This window comes from Camelus dromedarius, chromosome 11 (assembly GCF_036321535.1).
Source record: "Camelus dromedarius isolate mCamDro1 chromosome 11, mCamDro1.pat, whole genome shotgun sequence".
NCBI classification, from domain to species: Eukaryota; Metazoa; Chordata; class Mammalia; order Artiodactyla; family Camelidae; genus Camelus; species Camelus dromedarius.
Window position 1 is genome coordinate 58,835,228 of NC_087446.1, and position 22,952 is coordinate 58,858,179.

At 44.6% G+C, this 22,952-nt stretch overlaps 1 non-coding gene across 1 annotated transcript in view; it reads left to right on the top strand.

Moving 5' to 3' along the window:
* Window positions 1-13,871: 13,871 nt before the first annotated feature.
* LOC116156299 (uncharacterized) overlaps window positions 13,872-22,952 on the top strand; it is a 60,340-nt gene continuing 51,259 nt past the window's right edge. Inside the window, exon 1 of the transcript XR_010382951.1 lies at window positions 13,872-14,052. This is a non-coding gene — a transcript (uncharacterized LOC116156299). The remainder of the gene's footprint in view (window positions 14,053-22,952) is intronic.

A 22,952-nucleotide genomic window follows, 5' to 3' on the forward strand; every position in this document is an offset into this window, starting at 1 on the left:
GATGCTGTGTTTATCTTCTTGTGACTGGCTTATTTCACTTAGCATAACATCCTCAAGCATTGCAGCATATTGAAGAATTTCTTCCTTTTTAAGGCTGAATAATGTTTTGTTATGTATATACACCACTTTTGCTTACTCATTCATCTATCAGTGGACACTTGGGTCGCGTCCATGCTTTAGCTACCGTCAGTAATGCTGCTCTGCACGTGGGTGTACAAATGTCTCTCTGAGACACTTCTTTCAATTCTTTTAAAGGACATGTACCTAGAAGTGGAATTGTTGGATCATATGGCTTTTTTTTTTTTTTGGTATTCTATTTTTGATTTTTCTGAGGAACCACCGTACTGTTTTCCACAGCGGCTGTACCATTTTATATTCCTACCAACAGTGAACAAGAATTCTGATTTCTCCACATCTTTGCCAACACTTGTTGTTTCCTGTTTTGTTTTTTTTTTTTTTTTGATAGCAGACATCTTGATGGGTTTGAAGTGATATTTCATTGTAGTTTTTTAAAATTTATTTGTTTATTTATTAGTGGGGGAGGTAATTAGGTTTGTTTGTTTATTTATTTGGTGGAGGTACTGGGGATTGAACCTGGGATGCTAAGCAGGCACTCTTACCACTGAGCTACACCCTCCCCTCTCACTGTGGTTTTGATTAGCATTTCCTTAATGCTTACTGATGTTGAGCATCTAGCATCTTTTCATATGCTTATTGGCCATTCGTATACCTTCTCTGGAGAAACGTCTATTCAGGTCTTTTCCCTAGTTTTGAATTGGGTTGTTTATTTATTTATTTATTTATTTTTGGTTTTAGGAGTTTTCCATATATTCTGGATAATAAGCCGGTAACATTTATGATTTGCCTTTTTACTCTGTGGATAGTGTCATTTGACGTACAAAATTTAAAAAATTTCACCAAGTCCAATTTGCCTATTTTTTCTTTTGTTACCTGTGCTTTCAGTGTCTTCCCCAAGAAATCATTGCCAAATCCAACGTCCTGAAGATTTTGTCTTGTGTTTTCCTAAGTTTTATTGAGTTAGGTCTTACATTTAGGTCCTTGATCCATTCTGAGTTAATTTTGTGTGTGTGTGTGTGGAGTTAGGTAAGGGTCTAACTTCATTCTTTGCATGTGGATATCCAATTTTCCCAGCACCATTGGTTGAAAAGACCGCCCTTTCCACATTGAATGGTCTTGGCACCCGTGTCAAAAATCATTTGACCATACAATTGAGGGTATATTTTGGGCCTCTCTACTCTATTCCATTGGTCTATACATCTGTCTTTATTCCAATATTATAGTATTTTTTTCTTTCTTTTAATTGAAGTATAGTTGATTTACAATGTGTTAGTTTCCAGTGTACAGCAAAGTGATTCAGTTATGCATACCTATATATCTAGCTACCTACATATCTATTTCTCTATCTGTCTGCCTATTCTTTTTCAGATTCTTTTCCATTACAGGTTATCACAAGGTAATGAATATAGTTCTCTGTGCTATACACTAGGTCCTTGCTGTTTATCTATTTGATATACAGTAGTGCGTATATGTAAACCCCAAACTCCTAATTTATCCTCCCTCCCTCCCACCCCCATGGAGTTTTGATTACTGTAGCTTTACGGTAGATTTTGAAATCAGGAAGTGAGAGTGTTCCATTTTCAGTTTTTTTTTTTTCAGGATTGTTTTTGCTATTTGGGGTCCCTTGAGATCCCATATGAATTTTAGGTGAGTTTTTCTATTTCTGCAAAAAATATCATTGGGATTTTGCATTGAATCTACAGATCACTTTAGGTTGTGTTACTGACATTTGAACTATGTAAGTCTTCTAATCCATGAATTTGGGATGTATTTCCATTTATTTATATCTAATTTCTTTTGACAAAGTTTTGTAGTTTCATTGTACAAGTCTTTAACTCCCTGGTTAAATTGATTCTTAAGTATTTTATTCTTTTTGATACTGTTGTAAATGGAATTGTTTTCAGATTGCTCATTGTTTGTGTATAGAAATGCAACTGACTTTTGTCACTGTCACTTTGCTGAACTTATTTATTAGTTTTAACAGTTTTTTCCTGGAGGAATCTTTAGGGTTTTCTACATGTAAGATCAGATCATCTGCAAACAGATAATTTTACTTCTTCTTTTCCAGTGTGGATGTTTTTAAAGCAGGCTTCCTCTTCTTGTTCCTTATCTTCAAAGAGAAGGTTTCTTTCTTTTACCATTGAGTATGATGCTTGTTGTGAGCATTTTATTAGGATTGTATTAAATATAGTTTAGAGAGAACTGACATAGCTTTTCTTTTTCATTTGTGACATCTTTTTATGCAAGTGTATATTATGTCTCTCCAAGTATTCACATCTTTTGTCCCCTCAGCAGCATTTCAAAGACATTGAACATGTCTTTGTTGATTTTTAGTTATTTTACTTTTTTGGTTAATATAAGAGGGAGTCTGTATCCTCTAATTGGTTGCTATTTGCATATGTGTAACATCCTTTTTGATTTTTGTATATCAATTTTGTACCAAGTCATCTTACTGAATTCTCTCATTGTTTACAATAATTGTTTCTATTTAATTCTTTGGATTTTCTGGGCATAAAATAATCTGTGCAAATAAAGATAATTTCACTTCTTCCTTTCTAATTTTTATATCTTTTCTTTCTTTCTTTCTTTTGCTTACTTGCTTTAACTAATACCTTCAGAATAATGTTAAATAGTAGTATGGATACTAAATTCTTTTTCTTGCTCTTGAGATTAATGGGAATACGTCAGTGCTTTCCCCAGATTATAACTATTTTCTCTTAGCCTTTCACCCGCCTTTTTATACTTTGCACTATATTGCTGGGACTAGGAGTCTGCAAACTACATTTACTTGGCTTTCGTCCTTGTGAGTTCTGCCAATGGTAAGCATTTGAGGGAGATCAGACTGTGGGAAGCACAGGGCACCTTCCTGCTTCCAGCTGGACAGTGTGGCAGTTGCTGGTAGTGGCGGTTCTGTAGCAGCAGTGAAGTTGGGTGAGTCAAGGCTCTATCAGCCTGACCCAAAGGCTGCAGTTTTTCAGCAATTCCAGCTCTGCCCTCTTTGGCAGATGGAGAACACATGACAGTGTTGACGACAGGACAGCAGCGGGGGTTTGTGGGATCTAGCTCAGGGCTGTATGCAGCTGGTGATCTGTATTTCGTTTATGCAGTGGTCAGTTTATGTTCACTTGGGTTGCTACCACTTTTTGGGTATTATGAACAGTGCTGCTATGAATTCTAATCTTAGTTTTATCTTTCTCTCCTAAGTCATCAATCTCTACCTCTTCATGGATCTTTCAGCATACTAATATGCTCTCACATATGTCAGGTTAACAAAAACTCAACTCTCGGGGGGAGGGTACAGCTCAGTGGTAGAGCACATGCTTAGCGTGCACCAGGTCCTGGGTTCAGTCCCCAGTACCTCCATTAAAAACAAACAAACAAACAAACCTAATTACCTCCCCACCCCCACCAAATTGAAATTAACTCACTCAAAAAAAACTTCAACTCTCTCTCTTGACTCCACATCTCCCTTTGGCTACCAGCTCATTTTGTAGGTTGACGTCAGAGTCATACTTGCAGTCTCTACTCATGTTATCTCAGTTTCCTCGCCTCCCATGTACTTTTCCTCTCCCCGCAATCCATTGCTCTAATAAAAACTGTTCTCATCAAGACTGTCAGTGATCTCCACATCGCCAGATCTAGTGGCTGTTCCCTGTTCTTGTCTTATTTGACCCCTTAACAGCTTCAGAAATGCTGGCTAATACTTCCCCCTTGGAAGTCCCATCTAGGCTACCCCAACAACACAGTCTTCTTCTTTCCACACCATTCCCCTGGCGTTCCCTCTCAGACTCCCCACCACCCCTCCCTTTAAAGGTCTTTCTCATCTACTCAACCCTCTAAATTTTGTTTTCTTTGCATTTAACAATTTTGTCTATGTTTCAAAATCTGCTGTTTTTGCTAGTGAGTTCGCTCCACGATGCCAGGGAGCACATTTTCCTCCTTGTTGCTGTGTCCTTGGGGCCATTTCCAGTTTCTGTCTCAGGGACCAGTCAACATAGCTTTATTGGATGGATGAATAAAAAGTCCATATCGTTGAGGGCCTGATATGCCGACCCAATGGATTTGGATCTTTTCCTACAGGCGATGGGAACCAGTCATATGGTCTGATTGGCTTGTTGGAAACATCTGACAACTGATTTAAGGAAAAAAGACTGGAGGCTGGGACACCAGTTGAGTGATAATTTGTCATACTCTGATGACGGGATGGAACACCTATGGAACAATGGTGGTGGGGACAGACAGGAAGAGATTTATCTCAGAGGTGTTAAGAAGGTAGCACTGATAATTAATTTTTTCATTAAAAAATTTTTGTTAAAATATGCATAACACAAAAGTAACCATTAAAACCATTTTAAAGTGTATAGTTCAGTGGCATTGAGTTCATTCCCGTTGTGCAACCATCACCGTCATCCACCTCCAGAACTTTGTGCTCTTCCCACCTGAGAGTCTGTACCTATTAAACATTAACTCCCCAGTAGCCTTCGGCAACCACCAAGCGTTTATAATTCTTAGCAGATTACTTTAAGGCTTCTAACTTGGGTCACTGGATTCAATTTATCAGAATAAGAGATTTTTTTTTTGAAAGATGGTGAATTTGGTTTTGGCATGCTGGAGGTGATCTGTCCAGTGAACAGTTAAATATAGGAATTTGGAACTTCGAAGAACATTTTAGGCTGGAGATTTGAGACTCATTAGCTTAGAGGTTGGGTTTGGTCCTGAACTCCGAACAAGCAAGCCTTCTTGTCCTCTCTGACTTGGGTGGAAACAGAAAATACCCCAAGCCAAGCACTGGGAGCCCTTTGCCCTGTGCTTTCCCCCCACTGCCATGCAATAAAGCACTAGATCTTGCCATGCATTTCCAAATGCCTTCGAAATAGATCTTTTCTTTTTTTTGGTGGAGGTACTGGGGATTGAACCCAGGCCTCGTGCATGCTAAGCACCCGCTCTGCCATTAGGCTATATCCTCCCCCGTCTCATCTTTCTCAGCCCAACCACCAGTGCTTTAGTTCAGGCCCAGGTCATCTGGTTTCTGGACCCTGAAAAAAGCTTCCTAATGGGTCCCTTTGTTTCTAGTTTTGGCACCTTTAAGTCCATTCTCCACACAGTCCCCAAACATGCTTTACCTAAAACCCAAACATGATCATGCCACACCTTTATTTAAAAATCGGAGTTGTTTCCTCGTTGTCCACAGGATGAAGCCCAAGCTCCTTAGCGTGGTAGACAAGGCCCTGTGTGACTGGCTCCCGATGGAAACCTCAGCCTCTCCTCCGAGGCTTCCCCCCTTGCTGACTGCGGTCCGCCAGCCCGCAGCGTGCGCGGCTCCGTCCTCCCCGGCTGTTTCACGCCGGAGCCTGTGCCAGGCGGGGCCCCTGCACCTCACTTGGCTCACTCCTGGCCTTTGTTAGATTCAGCTCAGGCTCTTCGGTGCCCAGAGAGGCTTTCCTGATGACTCCCTGACCTGATGGGCTCTAGGCCTCTTCTCCCTCACACTATATACAGGCACTATATTCACACTACATTGTGCGGAAATAACCTGTTTACGTATCTGTCTCCCTTAATGGCCCGTTGAGCACAGGGACCATGTCTTATATCTTCCTCTAGCCCCAAGACAGGAATAATCAATAATGTCTGCAGAATGGATGAATGCCGTAAAGGAACCAGGTGCCTGAGCAGTAAATGAAACACACCTGTAGGAAACTATTAAGTGAAATGCAAAGCAGAATTGCATGTGATTAGCGCCAAGTATGCAGGGACAGGCTCCAGACTCTGTGGGCGGGAGCGTTCTGTGAGGGAATGACTCCCTCCCCTTGGTGGAGATTAGGGCTCTTATTACTATGAAGTGGGTTTTTTTTTTCTTTCAATTTTGCAAAACTGTAGTGATTAGTATTCTGGAATCTTTCTCCTCAAAGTGTGTTCCCTGGACCAGTGATGTTGGCTTCGCCTGGGCATTTGTTAGAAATGCAGGGTCTTGGGTCCCACCCCAGAGCTGCTGAATCTGAATCTGCATTTTGAACAAGACCCCAGGTCATTCATATGTGCAGCCATGTCTGAGATGCTCTCTCTGGAGAAACCATTTTGTTGGCTGGAGCTCCACTAGATGGAGTTGTGAGCTCAGGGTCCTTGGTCCCTCTTGTTCCTCTGGGAGGCAGTGCTCTGTGGGGCTGGCTGGAGGTTCCAGGGCCTGACTTCAAGGGGTGGGTGGTGGCAAAGGACTCAGTCTAGCAGCTGTGCCCAGGTAGGCAGGTCTGCAGACGCAGCCCCTCACAGGCAGGGTCAAGCAGGAGCTGCCGGGGGTCTGGGACTGGCTTTGGCTGTATCGGCCCAAATGGAGTCCAGCAGGATCAGGCAGGGGCAGTGCAGCAGGAGGTGGACCTGGATGGAACTGGTAGGCGAGACAGGCAGAGGCCTGGTCAGTGAGCGTGGGTCAAGGCTGGAGGATCAGATGAGACAGTTCCTGGGACTGGGGCAGGGGCTGGGGTCGGGCCCTCAGCTTCAGGAATGGGGCGAGGCTCAGGGCTGGGGTAAAGGTCAGAATGTCTGGCGTAAACTTCGTTCCTGGTGATCCGAGGCAGCCTTTTCACCGTCTGAAGGCGCAGCTGCGCTGAAACGCCTGCTCTGCGCCGCAGCTGGCCGGCTTTCACCTTAGGCCTCCTCCGGTCCCAAGGACACTTGCAAGGAGCGGGGAGGGGAGGGAAAGAAGAGCACGTGTCCTCCAGTGACCCAACGTGCCCTTCCTGATCCGTAGGTTTGTTGTGTGACCTCTGCATGCACCCTCTTATGTTCAGATGCGGTGTTTGGTATTTCACAGCAAAAGTAATGGAAGCTACTGGATATGAGTTAAAATGCCAGCTATGACATGTGTTAAAATGTACTGAGATCTCTTTTTCCCTTCTGTCCGGGAGGAGTGTTGTGGATTGAAATTTGAAGGTGGCACCTGACCTGGGAGGGGCTGAGGAGCCCAGCAGAGTGAATGTGGGCTTGGGAAGAAGGCACGTGTTCCTTAGGACAGTTATGTTAGGGTTATCATTTTTCAAGGAATAGCATCAAAATCTTAATATTAGGGACAATATGTATTTTTTTAGGAAAAAAGTTTACTTTTTATTAAAATATAATCTTTAAAAAATTTTATTATAGTATAATTGATTTACAAATAATACTGTGTTTTATGTGTACAGGAAAGTGATTCAGTTATATGTATTTTATGTATATATGTACATATTTTCAGATTATTTTCTATCATATGTTATTCTAAGATATTGAATATAGTTCCCTGGGCTGTACAGTAAATCTTTGTTGCTTATATATTTTATGCATAATTTGATCTGTTAATCCCATACTATTAATTTATCCCTCCCCCTCTCCCTTTTGCCTTTGGTAACGATGTTTGCTTTCTGTGTCTGTGAGTCTCTTTCTCTTTGTTTGTATAATTTTTTGGAGGCCACATGTAAGTGATATCATATAATATTTGTCTTTCTCTGTTTGACTTATTTCACTTAGTATGATAATCTCTAGGTCTATCAATGTTGCTGCAAAGGGCAATATTTCATTTTTTATGGCTGAGTAGTGTTCCATTAATTATATAATGAACATTGGGGTGCTTGCATCTTTTTGAATTAGAGTTTTTGTCCTTTCCAGATTCATGCCCAGGAATGGGATTGCTAGATCACATGGTAGCTCTATTTTTATTTTTTTAAAGAAAGCTCCATGCTGTTTTCCATAGTGGCTGCACCAATTTACATTCCCATTAACAGTGTAGGAATCTCCACACCCTCTCTAGCATTTATTATTTGTAAAATTTTTAACGATGGCCATTCTGACAGGTGTGAGGGGTGATAATTCATTACAGTTTTGGTTTGCATTTCTCTAGTAATTATTGATGTTAAGCATCTTTTTATGTTCCTGTTGGCCATGTATATATCTTCTTTGGAGAAACGTCTATTTAGGTCTTCTGCTTGTGTTTTCATTGGGTTGTTCTTTTGAAATTGAATTGTATGAACTGTTTGTATATTTAAGCCTTTGTGGGTCACATCTGTTTGGGTTTTTGTTGTTGTTGTTGTCGTTGGGGGACGTATTTAGGTTTATTTATTTATTTATTCTTACAGGAGGTACTGGGGATTGAACCCAGGACCTCATGTGTGTTAAGCATGTGCTCTACCACTTGAGCTACACCCTCTCCCCCTGGGTCGCATCGTTTGCAAATATTTTCTCCCATTCCATAGGTTGACTTTTCATTTTGTGGATGGTTTCCTTTGCTGTGCAAAAGCTTTTAAGTTTGATTAAATCCATTTGTTTGATCTAAGAAAATACTGCTATGATTTACTGTCTCAGAATGTTTTGCCTACGTTCTCTTTTAGGAGTTTTATGGTGTCATGTCAGATTTAAGTCTTCAGTCCATTTTGAGTTTATTTTTGTATATGGTGTGAGGGAGTGTTCCAACTTCACTGATTTACATGCGACCGTCCAGCTTTCCCTACGCCACTTGCTGAAGAGACTGTCTTTTTTCCATTGCAGTATATGCTTTCTCAATATGAAATCAGAATTTATGGACTTGGGGGAAAAATTAATCCCTGCTATGGTGAGACGTGCTGGCTTTTTAGATAACTTGTGGGGAAGCTGGCTACAGCACACAGCATCTACTCCGTTTATGAAATCAGAGAGCTCCTCTCCACTTTGGTTCTGATAAATTCTGGACAGAGGAAAACTTCTATTAGCTTTTGGCTAAAATCTGAAGCTTGAACATGGGTTGATAAAGAAGGCTCCACAAGAAACCCTTTCTATCTTAAGATCTAGGTCTACAAGGGCTCCTTTGCTCGTGTGATGCAGGGAAATGAGTTATTTAGGTAAAGCAGCACGTCTAGTCCTTTTATTCTTGACCGCTCTGTCATAGTTCCCTGGCCAGACAGCAAGGAATGGTGCAGATCTCCACTGTGGCACCGGGAGTGACTTCTTCCCCTGGGGAGGCCTGGGGGAGGGCAGGAGGATGCTGGCAGGGGCTGAGATACGGCCGTGGGTGGGGAGGACGCACTTGTCCCCACCTCCTTGGTTCTGCTGGGAGGAGCCACCACTCTGATCCACTGAGCTGCAGGTGCTCTCCTGGCAAGAGAGACCTTGAGGTTGATTTATCCGAATTCTTGTTCCCTTCCTCCCATGGGAGCAGAGAAATCCCCAGCAGGACAGAAAAGAAGGGTCGTGTTACTCCAGCAACTGGGAGAGCTTTTTGACCTGGGCTTTGCATTCGTGACGGGCTCAGTTGTAGACTGCTGTTACTGCTAAACAAGGTCGCCGTGTCTTTGTATTTACTGGCTATATTCAAAGTTTGGGTTGGTTAAAAAAATACCTAAAATACAACAACATTTTAGTAACTCTGTTCTGGCATTTCTTCATTTCCTAATATACCCACGGTCTGAAAAGTGAGAGACTAGTCCTCTGTCACCCTCGGGGTGGCCTTGCCTGCCACACGCAGGTTGTAGACAGAAAGTGCAATCAGTTGTGACAATTGTAGAAAGTTAACTTCTGGTTCTGTATGTTCTGAACCACTGTCAAATTTACATTTCCTTTTACAAGAAAGGCACTAAAAACAATGGAAAAACGTATTCATATCACAAAAACTTGTGACCTCACTCCTCACCCAAGCAGCGCCAGTCCTGCTTGGCTCCTGAGGCGGCCCCAGAGAGCTGACCCCCAGAGAGCTGTCACGGGTTGACCTTTCTGGGAGATCTCCGGAAAAGCCCCACTCACACGGCTTGTCCTCATTTGGTCAGTGAGGAGAGCCCTATCCTCAGGGCACTGGTCAAACAGTCAGCGACATTCGTGCTCAGGGATGCACACCCCTCACTTCTGGGGGAACTGAGGCTGCGCGTGAGCAGAAGGGAGGGTTAAGGCAGAGCTGGAAGCTGCTCCAGCCCACAGAACAGCCCCTCGGAAGGGCTGGGACACGTAATGGTCAGAGGCATGTAAGGAAATCGCTCTTCAATTATTAGCTGACTCCTAAGCTACCAAGTGGCCTCACATGGCACAGAATACAGACTATAGAATTACTTCTGGAAAGTCACAAACAAATGAACAGCAGCAGCAGCAGCAACACACGGCAACACTAATCCTTGAGGGGATGACAATCTGAGTTCCAGGGCTGCTGTATATACTATTTAAAATGTCGAGTTTAACAAAATATTGTGAGACATGCAAAAAAACCGGGCCATATACAGGGAAAAAAATAGCGATCAAAGGATGTTCCCCTGGAAGGCCAAACGTGGACTTTCTAGACAGAGAGCACTCCCTTACAATCCTTTTTCCCCCCTGTAAGTTGGGTGGTGATGTCCCATCTTTCATTCCTCATTTTAATACTTTGATTCTATCTTGTTCAATCTAGCTAAAAGTCTGTCGATTTTGTGGACCTTTTCAAAGACAACTTTTTGTCTTGATCTTCTCAATGGTTTTTTTCATTCTCTATTTCATTTATTTCCACTTAATGTCTATGATTTCCTTCATGATACATTGAATCTCTCATCATTACAAGAGCCTTCTTTATCTCTAGTATTAACTTGCGTCTTAAACCCTTTTGTCTGATGTTAGTACAGCCACCCAACAACAGAGTCTCAAAACACAGGAGACAAATCCAGACAGAACTGAAGGGAGAAACAGCCGATCAGCAGTGACAGCTGGAGGCTCTGACACTCTGCTCTCATTACTGGAAGTTGAACAAGAAAACAGGAGAGAGGCCAGAGCAACACTGTAAACCAACAAGACCTAACAGACGCCTGCAGACCACGTCCCCCAGCAGCAGAACACATTCTTCTGAAGTGCACATGAAACAGCCTCCAGAACAGACCACATAGTAAGCCAGAAATAAGGTTCAATCAATTTAAAAGGATTGAAATTATACAAAGTGTCTTCTCTGACCACAATGGAATTAAATAAATCTATAACAGAAGGAAATTTGGGAAATTTACAAATATGTGGAAATTAAACAATATGTTCCTAAATAACCAATGCACCAAAGAAGGGAATTTATAGATGTAAACATCTGTACATTGAACTTCATCAAAATGAAAACCTTTTGTACTTCTAGGGGCACCATCAATGAAGTGAAAAGACAACCTATATAATAGGAGGAAATATTTGCAAGCCATTATCTGATAAGAGACTTGTATCCCAGATTTATAAAGAAGTCATAACTGAACAATAGTGGGGAGGGTATAGCTCAGTGACAGAGCGTGTGCTTAGCATGCACGACGTCCTGGGTTCAATCCCCAGTACCGCCATTAAAAAATAAATAAACCTAATCCCCCCCAATAAAAAACCATTAAGAACAAGAATAGCAATTAAAAAAGCAATTAAAAACAAATGTAATAAGTAACTGAACAATAAAAAGCCAAATAACCCAATTGAAAAAAAATGGGAAAAGATTTATAGACATTTTTTCAAAGAAGATAAACAAATGGTTAATAAACACAAGAAACAGGCTCAACATCGTTACTCACTAGGGAAATGAAAATCAAAACCACGAGATACCACTTCATACCCACTGGGATGACTGAAATAAAAAGAAGACAATACTGAGTTGGATGTGGAGAAATTAGAACTATCATTCATTGGTGCAGCTATTTTGGAAAACTGGCAATTGGTCAAAATATTAATCTACCACACCAACAATTCCATTTCCAGGTATATGCCCAAGAGAACTGAAAACACATCTCCACTCAAAAATTTGTGCATGAACATTTATGGCAGGGTTATTCACAGTAGTCCCAAAGTAAACAACCCAAACCCCCTAAAACTGATGAATGGATAAATAAAATAGGATACATCCATACAGTGGAGCATTATGTGCCAATAAAAAGGATATAAATACTGACACAACTACAATGTGGATGAACCTGGAAAATGTCAGGCTACGTGGAAGAAGTCAGGCCCAGAAGACCACATACTGCATGACTGTATTCATATGAAATGTCCAGGAGAGGCAAATCCATGGAGGAGACACTAGGGGGAGGGACGAATGGGAAGTGACTGCTAAGGGGTAAGGAGTTACTTTCTGAAGTGATAAAATTGTTCTAAAATTAGATAGTGGTGACAGTTACACAGTCCTGTGAGTATTCTAAAACCCACTGAACTGCGTAATTTACCTGAGTGGATTGTAAGGGAAGGGTGTAGCTCAGTGGTAGTGTGTGCTCAGCATGCATGAGGTTCTGGGTTCAGTCCCCAGTACCTCCTCTTAAAATAAATAAATAAACCTAATTACTAACCCCCCCAAAAAACCCTAAAAAATGAGGGGATTTTAGGGTACACAGATTATACTCATAAAGCTGTAAAAAATAATAAAAATGCAACCAAGTTCCTCTTTGCCGCTCCATATTAAAAAGGAAATAAAAGGAATGATTTCTACCCTTCTATCAGTGGTTCTCAACTGGGGGTGATCTTGTCCCCCGAGGGACGTCTGGATACTGCTGACTGTCCTGCAAGGCAAGAACAGCCCCCGTAACAAAGGATGATCTGGCTCCAAACGTCAGTCACACCGAGACGGGGCGCTCCTGCACAGATGAGGCTCCGGCAGGACAGAGCAGGGCGCGCGCTGCCTCCCGTCTCCCCCACAGCTGCTGAGGTCCTTTGGTGTGACGGCATCCCCTGGGTCGAGGACCGTTATTAGAAGCCATTCCAAGAAACTCACTTCTAAGGCAACGGTAAGGACGTGCAGCACAGTCATCTCTCTAGGGGTGTCCTTGGGGGAACCTTCTGTCTGGTCTTGGCTCCGAGAATGGTTGTCCTGCCCTGAGCAGCCTGTCTCTGCTTTGTCGCACGGACACTGTGAACTCTGGGACTGACCGCACTCTCCTTTTGGGGTTCGCTGTTGAGCCAAACTCGTAGCCCACCCTTAGGAAGGGCGTAGGTCTTATATTTTGCCTTTTTAAGTTTTATTTCTGGTTCCATTTTATACCCCTAATTTCTTTTTCCTTTGTTAACATTTATTTTCTTTCTCTTTATTTCCTTTGTTCCTACTTTTAATTTTTACCATCTTTTTGTTTTGTCTCGTTGACATGGCTTGGGTCAGCTATTTACGCTGTTCAGCGAAAAACAAGGCACGACTTGGACACGTGTAAACGGCGAGTCTCTCAGCGATGGGAGGGGAGTGGGAGGCAGGAGAGGCAGTTTACCGGGCAGAGTTTGGGGTGGGGGTGTCCCGTAAAGGCAGGGTTGCTGCCTGTGTTGTTTACCAGTGTTTTCGTAGTGCCTAGACTAGTGCCTGGCACATAGTAGATGTTCAAGAAATATTTGTCCAATAGATAATTAATAGTAGGAGTGCTACTGCTATCATTTGCGTTTCTATGAACTTCACTGATAACTTTCATTGAGGTTTTTAGATGTCTTAAACACTTCGGGGCAGCGTAGGCCGGAGGCCGTTGGCGTAGATGCCTCTTCGCGGCACCCGGACCCGCGGCGGCCGAGTGAGCGGCCGAGCGGGAGGGCGGGGGCGCGGGGCCCGCGCGCAGAGGCTGGCGCGGGGCAGCGCGGGGCCGCGCGGGGTCGGGGGCGTGAGGGCGGCTTGCCGGGCGGGGGGGCGGGGCTGCGAGGGGTAGGGGGCGCGAGGGGCGGGGCCGCGCGGGGTTGGGGGCGGAAGGCCGGCCTCTGGGCGCACGGGCCGCGGCCCCGGGCGCCGGCGCGGCGGCTCCGGGCGGGGCGGGCGGGTGGGGTGAGCGCAGAGCCCGGGGGCCGGGGGTTCGCGCCCCCCGCCCGCCCGCCTTTGTGCCGCCGCCGCTTCCCCGCAGGCTCGCCCCGAACGCGCGGGGTCGCGACCTCGGGGGCGGTGGCGGACTCCGGGCGGCGGCGGCCTCCGGTGCGGGGCCGCCGGTGCGGGGCCGCCGAACCCGGCCTCCTCCGCGCGTCCCCGGCGTTTTACACGGCACATCTCCTGCGAGCGGTAGCGTCGTCCGGACAAGAAAGCGTCGCCGCTGTTAAGGCCTCCTGCGGGCCTCGGAGGTAAGCGTGGAGGTGGTTGGGGTTTCAGTGGTGAGAAGAAAGCCCCGCGACCCTCGACGGGGCCCGGCCGCCGCGGGGGGACGAGGGTTGGTCCCCCTGTCCCCGCGCCTTCCCTCGCCCGCAGCCGCGCTGTGGGGGGTGGACTCGCCTTGGGACGTGTGTACCGCCCGTGTGAGTGGGCCGAGGATTAACTTGACAACAAAAACATTGGGACCTTCTCCACTAAAAAGGATTCTCCCAAAGTTGCAGGAAAGCCGAAAGAAAATGTGTTACGTTGTGTTACGTCAGGGAGAAGCTGTGTGTGGACTTTTCGAAGAGAAGGGATTTGGAAATGCGGAAATCCTGGTGCAGGCTGAGTGCAGGCAACTCCGCAGGGGGCATGTGGCCCCCCTTCCTCTGGGCCTTGGGAGGAAGGGAACGGGGTAGCAAGTGAGCAGTTCTGGGGGGAGAAAAAGTGACTCCGCTGGTCGCAGAGCTGATAGGAATCCTGGAGGACCAGGCTTAGGGAACGATCTGGAACCAAGAGACACCCAGAGACCCGAGCCAAGTCAAGTTTTTACCACAGGGGTGGTCTGGCTGGGATGCTGCTGGCACGGCCACCATTGGTTCTTGGTGCTTCTTTGGCATGTGTGGTGCTGCCGCCTCTAGGTCCTGGGTGCCCCCACTGCCGTCACCAAGATGAACTGTGAACTTTACTCTCTGCATCACTTGCCCCTGACTTGAAGTATGAGGCACATACATCCTCGGGGACTAGCTAAGGTCACAGGCGTGTGTCTTGGCTGCTAGAGTTTAGGGAAAGCCAGTATTTTGGCCTTACTGTCTTCTGTAGACGATGGGGGAGTTCTGTCTTCTCGCAAAGCTCTTAACCACCAAATAAAAGTAAATGGCAGAGAAAGAAATATTATATGATATCACTTGTATGTGGAATCTAAAAAAAAAAAACAACAAATCAACTTATTTACAAAAAGACTCACAGATGTAGAAAACAAACTTATGGTTACCAAAGGGGGAGGGGGAGGGGTAAATAAGGAGTACGGGATTAACAGATACACACACCACTATATACAAAACAGATAAACAACCAGATTTACTGTATAGCTCAGGGAGTTATATTCAATATCTTGTGACCTTATAATAATAATGGAAAAGAATCTGAAGCTGTACACCTGAAACTAAAACAATATTGTAAATCAACTGTAATTAAATTACAAAACCCAAAAACAAAAAAACCCCACCAAACCACAATATGTATGAAACATTTTTAATGAAACATTTGAATGAAAAAAAAACCAAAGTGGAATCTCAGCGGTGGGGTCAGTTGGTTGGCTGGTGAGGAGAAGCTGCTTTTGTGGAGTCCATGCCCGGCCTCCTTTCCTGCCATTATGGCCGTTCTATTCACAGGCCCATTAAGAACGAACTGGGTGTGATTTGTTGAGGAAGGAGGTAGACGCAACTTTCTTGTGTCTTCAGGACGTGTGCTTGGGCCCTGTCTGAATTCAGCACTTCTGCTTGTTGGTGAAGTGCTACTGGAAATTCCTAATTTTAGGCTGGATGGATCAGCTATGTCCAATCTACGGTGACCAAAAGAGTTCAATAGATGGTCACCTGGTCTTCAGTGGTCAGGTGTTCAGTATGTACTGTTGCCTACAACGAGCCCAAGAACAGTTTCACAAAAGGATACTGATTATTTGCCCCAAAGGCCAAGGCGTGGCTCTCAAAACCTGGGTTTGGTTCCCAAACCTGTGATTTGCCTCTTGGACTTATCAGAGCTTCCAGCGCCATGATGCTGAGCATCCTCGGGTCTGCTGGGTGTTCAGGAGGTCCAGATGGCAGAACTGCAGCCTGGACCAGCTAGAGAGCCTTTTCTTGCTCTGACTTGTGAGACATCTGCTAGAGGGTTTGAAGCAGCACACCCAAATGGGCTGTATGTTGCTTCCCAAATCCAGAGACCCACAGGAGGTTGTTTTCTTACCCTACAGAGAAAAAGGTGAGGCAGCTTGTCCTTAACACTTGAGGAGATGTCTTGACATTTCCAGAGAACCTTCACTGAGGTGCCGGGTCTCTGAATTTGAGGGGGCTTATCTCCTACCCTCTGGTATGAGCGTACACCTAGCATACCTGCTGTGTGCTTCTCTCCAGGTGCTGTCAGCTTTGAAGTGGTGTGGTTCCTAGAGGAAAATGAGATGCTGAGGTTGGTGTGGATTAAATGATGGTGCAGAGTGAGAGCTGGTGTGACTCTGAGGCAAGACAAGAAAGGCTAACTTCTGTCCCTGCACTGATTCTGGAGTGTTTTCCACTTACAAGGTAGTGAAGAAATGCATTTTCTTACTCAGTATTTGCACATCTGGTCCAGATGAGGAGAAGTGGCTTTCTGGTGGCCGAGGCTGTCCTGCTTCTCCTCCTCTGTGCCACTAACCTTCCACCTGTCGTTCTGCTTATTTTCATCAGCTCTTTGTTCTCATCTTTCTGCTTTCTCTAAACTCACATTATCAGAGGGGAAATTAATAATGTAGAGAGTGAAAGTGCCGGCTGTAGAGTTGGAAACTCAAGTCTGTTATTTCCTAGCTGTGTTACCTAGGGAAAGTTGTTCAACATCGCTGTGCCTTGGTTTCCTCATCCTGTTGAGATTGGTATAATAATAGAGCCTACTTAGAGGTGAACTTACTGTGAAGCTTGAATTCTGGGGACTCCAAACTTGTATGGGCTCCTTAAAAGGGCCAGGAATTGCTAGCAATTACGTTCCTATGGTCACATTTTAAAATATAAATTGCCAAGTTTTCTTAAAAATTGCAAAGTGATCTATTTTAACTGAAGTCTTTTGTAGCTTCTGTCTTTCTCCTCTCTGACTTTCTCTGTCACATTTCCCCTTGTGATGGGTGATGTTGAAGTGACCATGGATACTTTTGGATCTAAGTCTAAGTTGAGTTGGCGATAGATTAAGTTTAAGTTTGATGGGATGGTAGCGTCTGGGTTTGTGTGGTCACTTTTGTGCATAGTTAAGTCACTGCCAGCTGTCCTGATGCAGGAATGACTTCCAGGAACACACCTTCTACCCACGGTGCCGTATCATCAGCATTATGACACAAAGTTTAGCACCAGATATTTATTACAGCAAAAGTGTGTCTGATGGTGCTGGGCACTGAAAATATGTGGGAAGTGGAGGAGAAACCAGGGATTGAGAAGTTAGTTTATGGCAAAAGACCTTTCCAACCATCACATCTGTAAAGTTGTCAGTGGGATTTGATTTTCATCCTCTAAGTAAAAAAAAGTTATCAACTGTCAGAAATATCCTTGATGATGCAGGAACATATATAATTGTAAACATACCATTAATTTCCTTCTTTTTAAAAAAATGGGAATGGGGTATTTGATTAAATGTAAGTACTTCATTTTAACTGAAATTTGAAAAGATGTTTTGAGTTTTTCAATTAAAAAGTGAAAAATTAAAACCACTTTAGAGCGCTGGGTTTCTGAGCTGAGCCACCTGTTCTCCTTGCCTGACCCTGCAGTAGACCTGTCTCTGCTCAAAAAAACAAAAACCCAAACAACTTTTATGGATTTGGATGTATGTGAAACTATCTGCTTTTGTCATCTTCAAATTTATTTGTAAAAGAACTAAGAGAAAATCTAGATGAAAATAATGAAATATGAAACAAAAGCAATAACAGTGATGAAGTTACTCTTACATTCAGAAACGAATTATAATGGAAATTTCAAATTGTGTTAAAAGCTGAAATTTATTAAGAGGAAGAGAGAGATTCTGCATGAAGTATAGGCTCTCATGGATTACTTGATAATCTGTCTCTGACATAGTGTTTTCCAAAGATGGCAGTAGCAGTATATCCCGTCCCACATGCACGTTTGCAACGTGACCTTGTCACCCTCCTATATCAAGAGGTGGGGTCTAACCCCTTACTCTTAAATCTGGGATTGTCTTAGTGACCCACTTGTAACCAACAGGATGTGCTGGGAATGATGCTGTGTGACTTCCAGGGTTAGGTGGGAAGAAGCCTTGCAGCCTCTGTCTTGGCTCTGGGAATGCTGGCTCTGGATGTCTTCTTTGGGGACACTCCCTCTTGGAATCTAGCTGCTAGGCTGTGAGAAGGCCGAGCCACATGGAGCGATCACGTGTAGGTGTTCTGGTCAGTAAACCCAGTCATTACAGGCACCTGACGTGGGAATGAAGAAACTGTTAGATGATTCTGCTCCCAGCCGTTCAAGTCACTTCTACCTAGTGAGTCTTTCCAGCTGATGACAGAGACATTGTGCTGCAGAGACGAGAATCCTTGTGCTCTAAATTCCTGACCTACAGAAATTAAGAGCACAACAAACTGATCATTGTTTTATGCCACTAGATTGGGGTGGTTTGTTATGCAGCAATAGGTCACTTGAACACCATCCAAGTAATGAAGAGAGTGAATCAAATGAACACATTGGGAAAAGATTTAGATTTCTTGCTGATTAGACATAAATACTGACATCAAAGTAGGAAACAGAAAATTTAATATGCTAGTGCAGTGAGAGCCTGGAGGGCAAAATGGCTAATGAGTGAGGTCAGTTCAGAGACTACTTAAGATAATTCATTGTACAAGAAAACTTGAAACATTGTGAAAATTTACAGCTAATAATGAAAGAAACTTGATAGAGGTTTGATCAAATTTGACAACAATCCTAAAATCTCACATAAAATTGCCAAAAATGAGTTGTGACGTTAAAAACTTCTTTCCTAAACTACCAATTAAAACAATACATTTCAATCAACCATGCAAGGGGTAGGACAAATCATCTTTCTAATCTCTTTGCAGATAGTGTATAACAAAATCATTGTCCTGTGAATAGGAAGGCAATCAAAGAGTGCACAGCAAAAAACATAAGAAAAAAAGAATTCCAGAGGTGAGCAGGGAAACCAAAAATATATTGTTTTCCTGGATTGTATCATTCGTGGCATCTGCCAGTTTAAAAAGTTTTCTAATTTTAGTAATGTATTTTTTCCTTTAAATGAACATTGTACTTAATTTTATATTTCTGTGTTATTAAATAGGGCCATCTCAAAGGGTATAAGCTTTAGGCCCACATGTCTGGGATCCATCCCTGCATCTACCACATAGGGTTTTTATGGGAGTTAAATAAGATAATCAAGTCAAGGGGTTCGTATTGTATGTATTAGGCTCTGAAACAATCTTAGCTTTTACTATTACTGTTCATTGTGGCTCAGATGCCCTTCTGTGCTTCCTGTTCAGGCCCTAATCAGTTACTTTTTGCCTCGAATTCCCACCGGCCCACTGTGGATGGCTCTAGGGGGCAGCTGTGACGTCTTGTCCCGAGTGCCATCAGTGTGCACTGGGCAGTGGCGTATGAACCGAGCTCCTCGTGTCAGTGGTGTGGGTCCTGGGCTGTTGAGTGTCATCTTTGCTGCACCGCTGAGGACCGTGGCTCTCTGTCCCCAGCTTGGAGATTCCGTGCACTGTTCAACCTTCAAATAATTCCTCTCTGCTTGAGATGAGCAGATTGGAATCTGTTGTTGGCAACTGAGCACCATCGCTGATAAACTGGTTAATGATCTCCATGTCTCTTTTTCCTGCCGCTGTTACCTACTTTTCACACCACTAGAATGATTTTAAAAAAACCCTCACATCTGGTCTTGCCACTCAGGATGAGTCCTCAAGTTCTAAACTGACCCCCACATCCTTCGTGATCTGTACGGGGTGGAGGTGGGAGCACAGCTGTTACCCGGCTCCTTAGGTCTTCCATGAGATGAAGGATTTTTTATCCCACTCCCAGAAGGGAACAGGGGTGGAAACACTTCCTGCCTTTCTCTCTAGCCCCTCACTCACTTCTTCAGGGGAGGAGGAGTGAACGGCCTGGTGATGCTGTAGAAAGCACGCCCCAAGCCCTCTTTGGCTTTTGTCGCGGGCTGGCCTGCCTTAGGCTGCACACACTCTTTTCTCCTTCAGGTGGTGAGCTGGGGGCAGGCCCGCTGGGGTGACCAGCAGTTTGTACAGAACCTCTGCCTGTAACTGGGGGTGGTGGTAAATGTGGGGAGTAGGAAGCTCATTTTGACCTTGGGTTCAAGCCGTCTCCCCCAGCTCAGCCTGCCTGGTAATAAAGCTGACCGTGTGCTCTCTCTCTAACTCCAGTGTACTCTCCTCGTTGGCGGAGAACCCAAAGGGGCGAGCTGTGAGGTTCACTGGGCCTCTTCAGACCCCAGCAAATTTGGTCACCGCTTGCATTTCCCTCCTCTCTTGTCACTTCCCCGTTGCTCACCACACACACACACACACACAGACACACACACGTAACTGTAATAATCACCCTGCGGTTCCTGGAGTGTGTGCCATGCTCCTTGTCACCGATGGACAGTTGCACATTCTATTCCCTTTCTTACTTCTTTCCCTGGATAACTCCTCCCTGTTATCCAGACTTCAGCTAAGATATCTCCTCCTCCGTGAAGCCTGCTCCATCCTCTCAGGCTGGATTAGGACCTTTCCCTTGTGCTCCTCACTGTCCTGTCTTGCTGCTGTCTTTGGCACAAGTCTCATATAAAATTGTGAGACTGCAGTCGACTGTTAGTTGGTGTGTCTGTCCTGTTTGGTTGTGTTTTATTCCCCTTTGCCCCAGATCCCTAGCACACAGCCTGACGTAGTATTTTCTGAGTGAGTTATTGAACTTGAGCTTTCCAGCGGGTGCATCATGGCACGCTGGGGGACCACACGGATTGGAGTGATCCTCTCAGGCCTTGGTTTCTGCACGTGTGGACTCTTGGAAAGGATGGAGCTCCCAGGCCCACTGCATCTGGTCATAAACAGCCTTGCCTGGGACCCTCACGGGGAAGCCCAAAAGGAGTGGGGTTTAGTAATAAACTGAGTTTCCTGAGGTCGCTGAGAGAAAAGAGCCGTAGCCACTGCTTGGCCTCGGTAGGAGGAGGCAGCCCATGAAGGGCTCTGAAGCCTTCACGTCTTCTCCTGGGGCCAGCTCCCCGGTGTCCCCTTACCCTCTGTGGGCGAGGGGCCTGTGGAGCTGTGGAGGAGGTGGGCTTCCACGTGCCTGAGGAACACAGTGCACAGCCCAGCGTGTGGCCTGCGGGGGTCGGAGGGTGGGGAGTCCGAGGGGCGTCCTGAGAGTTCAGCTCTCCACAGTGGACCCGAATCTTGCCTGTTGCCTGCCCACGTGCCCTGTGGCGGTGTCTAAGCCGGCCCCGCGTTCTGCATGTTAGCGCTCCAACAGTGCTGCACCGAGGCACTTGACGTGAAAAAGTATGATTGGATATGAAATTCTTTTTCATTATTAACAAGAATTTTGAACACTACCTTTGTGCATGAAAGAAAAGGAAGATCTAGTAAATATAAATATATATTTATGTGTAATTTCAGCTATTGCAAAATTTCGAATGACTTTGTAAAAGGTTTTAGATTTTTTATCACCCATTTCTGTGAGTAATTTTCATTCATGATGACCATAGTTATTTTAAGAAATCAATACTTAAAAAATCTTGATCAGGAAGTGTTTACTGTGTCAATTTTTAAACACAAAACCTAGTATAATGTAAAAATTATGTTTGAAGAAGGAAGCTCAAGTTTCTTATAAAACTTTAAATTTTTATTTGTAACTTTTATGTAAAACCAGTATTTAAAAACGTCCACAGTACTGTATTCTTTATTTCTCTTATGATTGTATTACAAGAAGTGCAATGAATTTTTTTCCATGAAGTCCTGTCTAGATGCCTTCAAATCCCCTTCTGTTTACCCTGGTGTGTCACTCAAATCTCAGCACTTCCTATGTGTGCCATGATGGGAGGAAGGTTGGAAGTACTGCACTGAGTCACTTCTTCCAGGAAGCCCTCCAGAAACACCTGCGAACTGTAATCGACCGTTAACCTTCTACTTCATGATTGCACATTTTGTAATTACTCATTACATGTTTCTGCTGGTTTGCTTGTTTTCACTCTCTTCTCTCCATGACCACCCCCATTAGATTAGGAGCCCCATGAGGGAAGGACCTTCTCAGTTTTGTTCTGAAGATTAGGAGAGCTGTATAGCTCTTGGTTCCTTGACTCTGTGTCTGTCTGAGGATGTTCTCTGACCCCAGGTTCCTTTGAGCTGTTTTCTCTAAGCGGGGGCTGGACGTTTCATTCCTAGGACACCAGGGTTAAGGTTTTCCCTCTGCTGCCTCCAGCCTCCCAGCTGATGGTATCAGTCAGAATTTTTGATGGCAACAGAAGTAAGCTGTCTGGATGATGAAACTGAGAAGTAATTTATTAGCAAAATATAGTGTTGGGAGGGTTGAGGACCATGTCAGAGGCTAAGCTTCCAGGAGTAACTCCCAAACATGAACTGGGTCAGTGGAGGAAACCAGTGGTGCTGCCGCTAGGGACCAGATGCCACTTGTGTGCCAGAAACTTGCTGCTGCTGCAGCCTTCTTTGCTATTGCCAGAGAGACAGGGAGAGAGAGAGAGCGAGAGCGAGAGCGCTGCTCTCTGCCTCTTGTGGGCCCGGGCTACTCAAGGTCAGGCAGCGGTGCATCCAGTTGGTGGTACCAGCTCCCATACGTGGGGGTTTGGAAATGTTCTCAGCTCACAGAGGGAGGTGATTTTTTCTCCCCAGCAGACTTGTAAAGTGGAAAATTCTCTGAACACTGAAGGAGGGTCAAATGCTGGGTGGCCACAGTGACCGTTAAGTGTCCACTCTCTGGTTCCTATCCAGGACGGCCTCAGGGCTTCACCTAGTCTAAGAGCACACAGGATCTGGCTGATGGTGCGTGTTGGGAGAAGGACAGGGAAGCCAGGGAGTTGCTCTTGTCCAGCTGGACATGTTATCACCAGTTAAGGATGAGGTCAGAAATCCAGGATGGGAAAGGCAGGGAAGAATATTCACGTGGAATGTCTCAAGGAGGTAGCAGTTCCC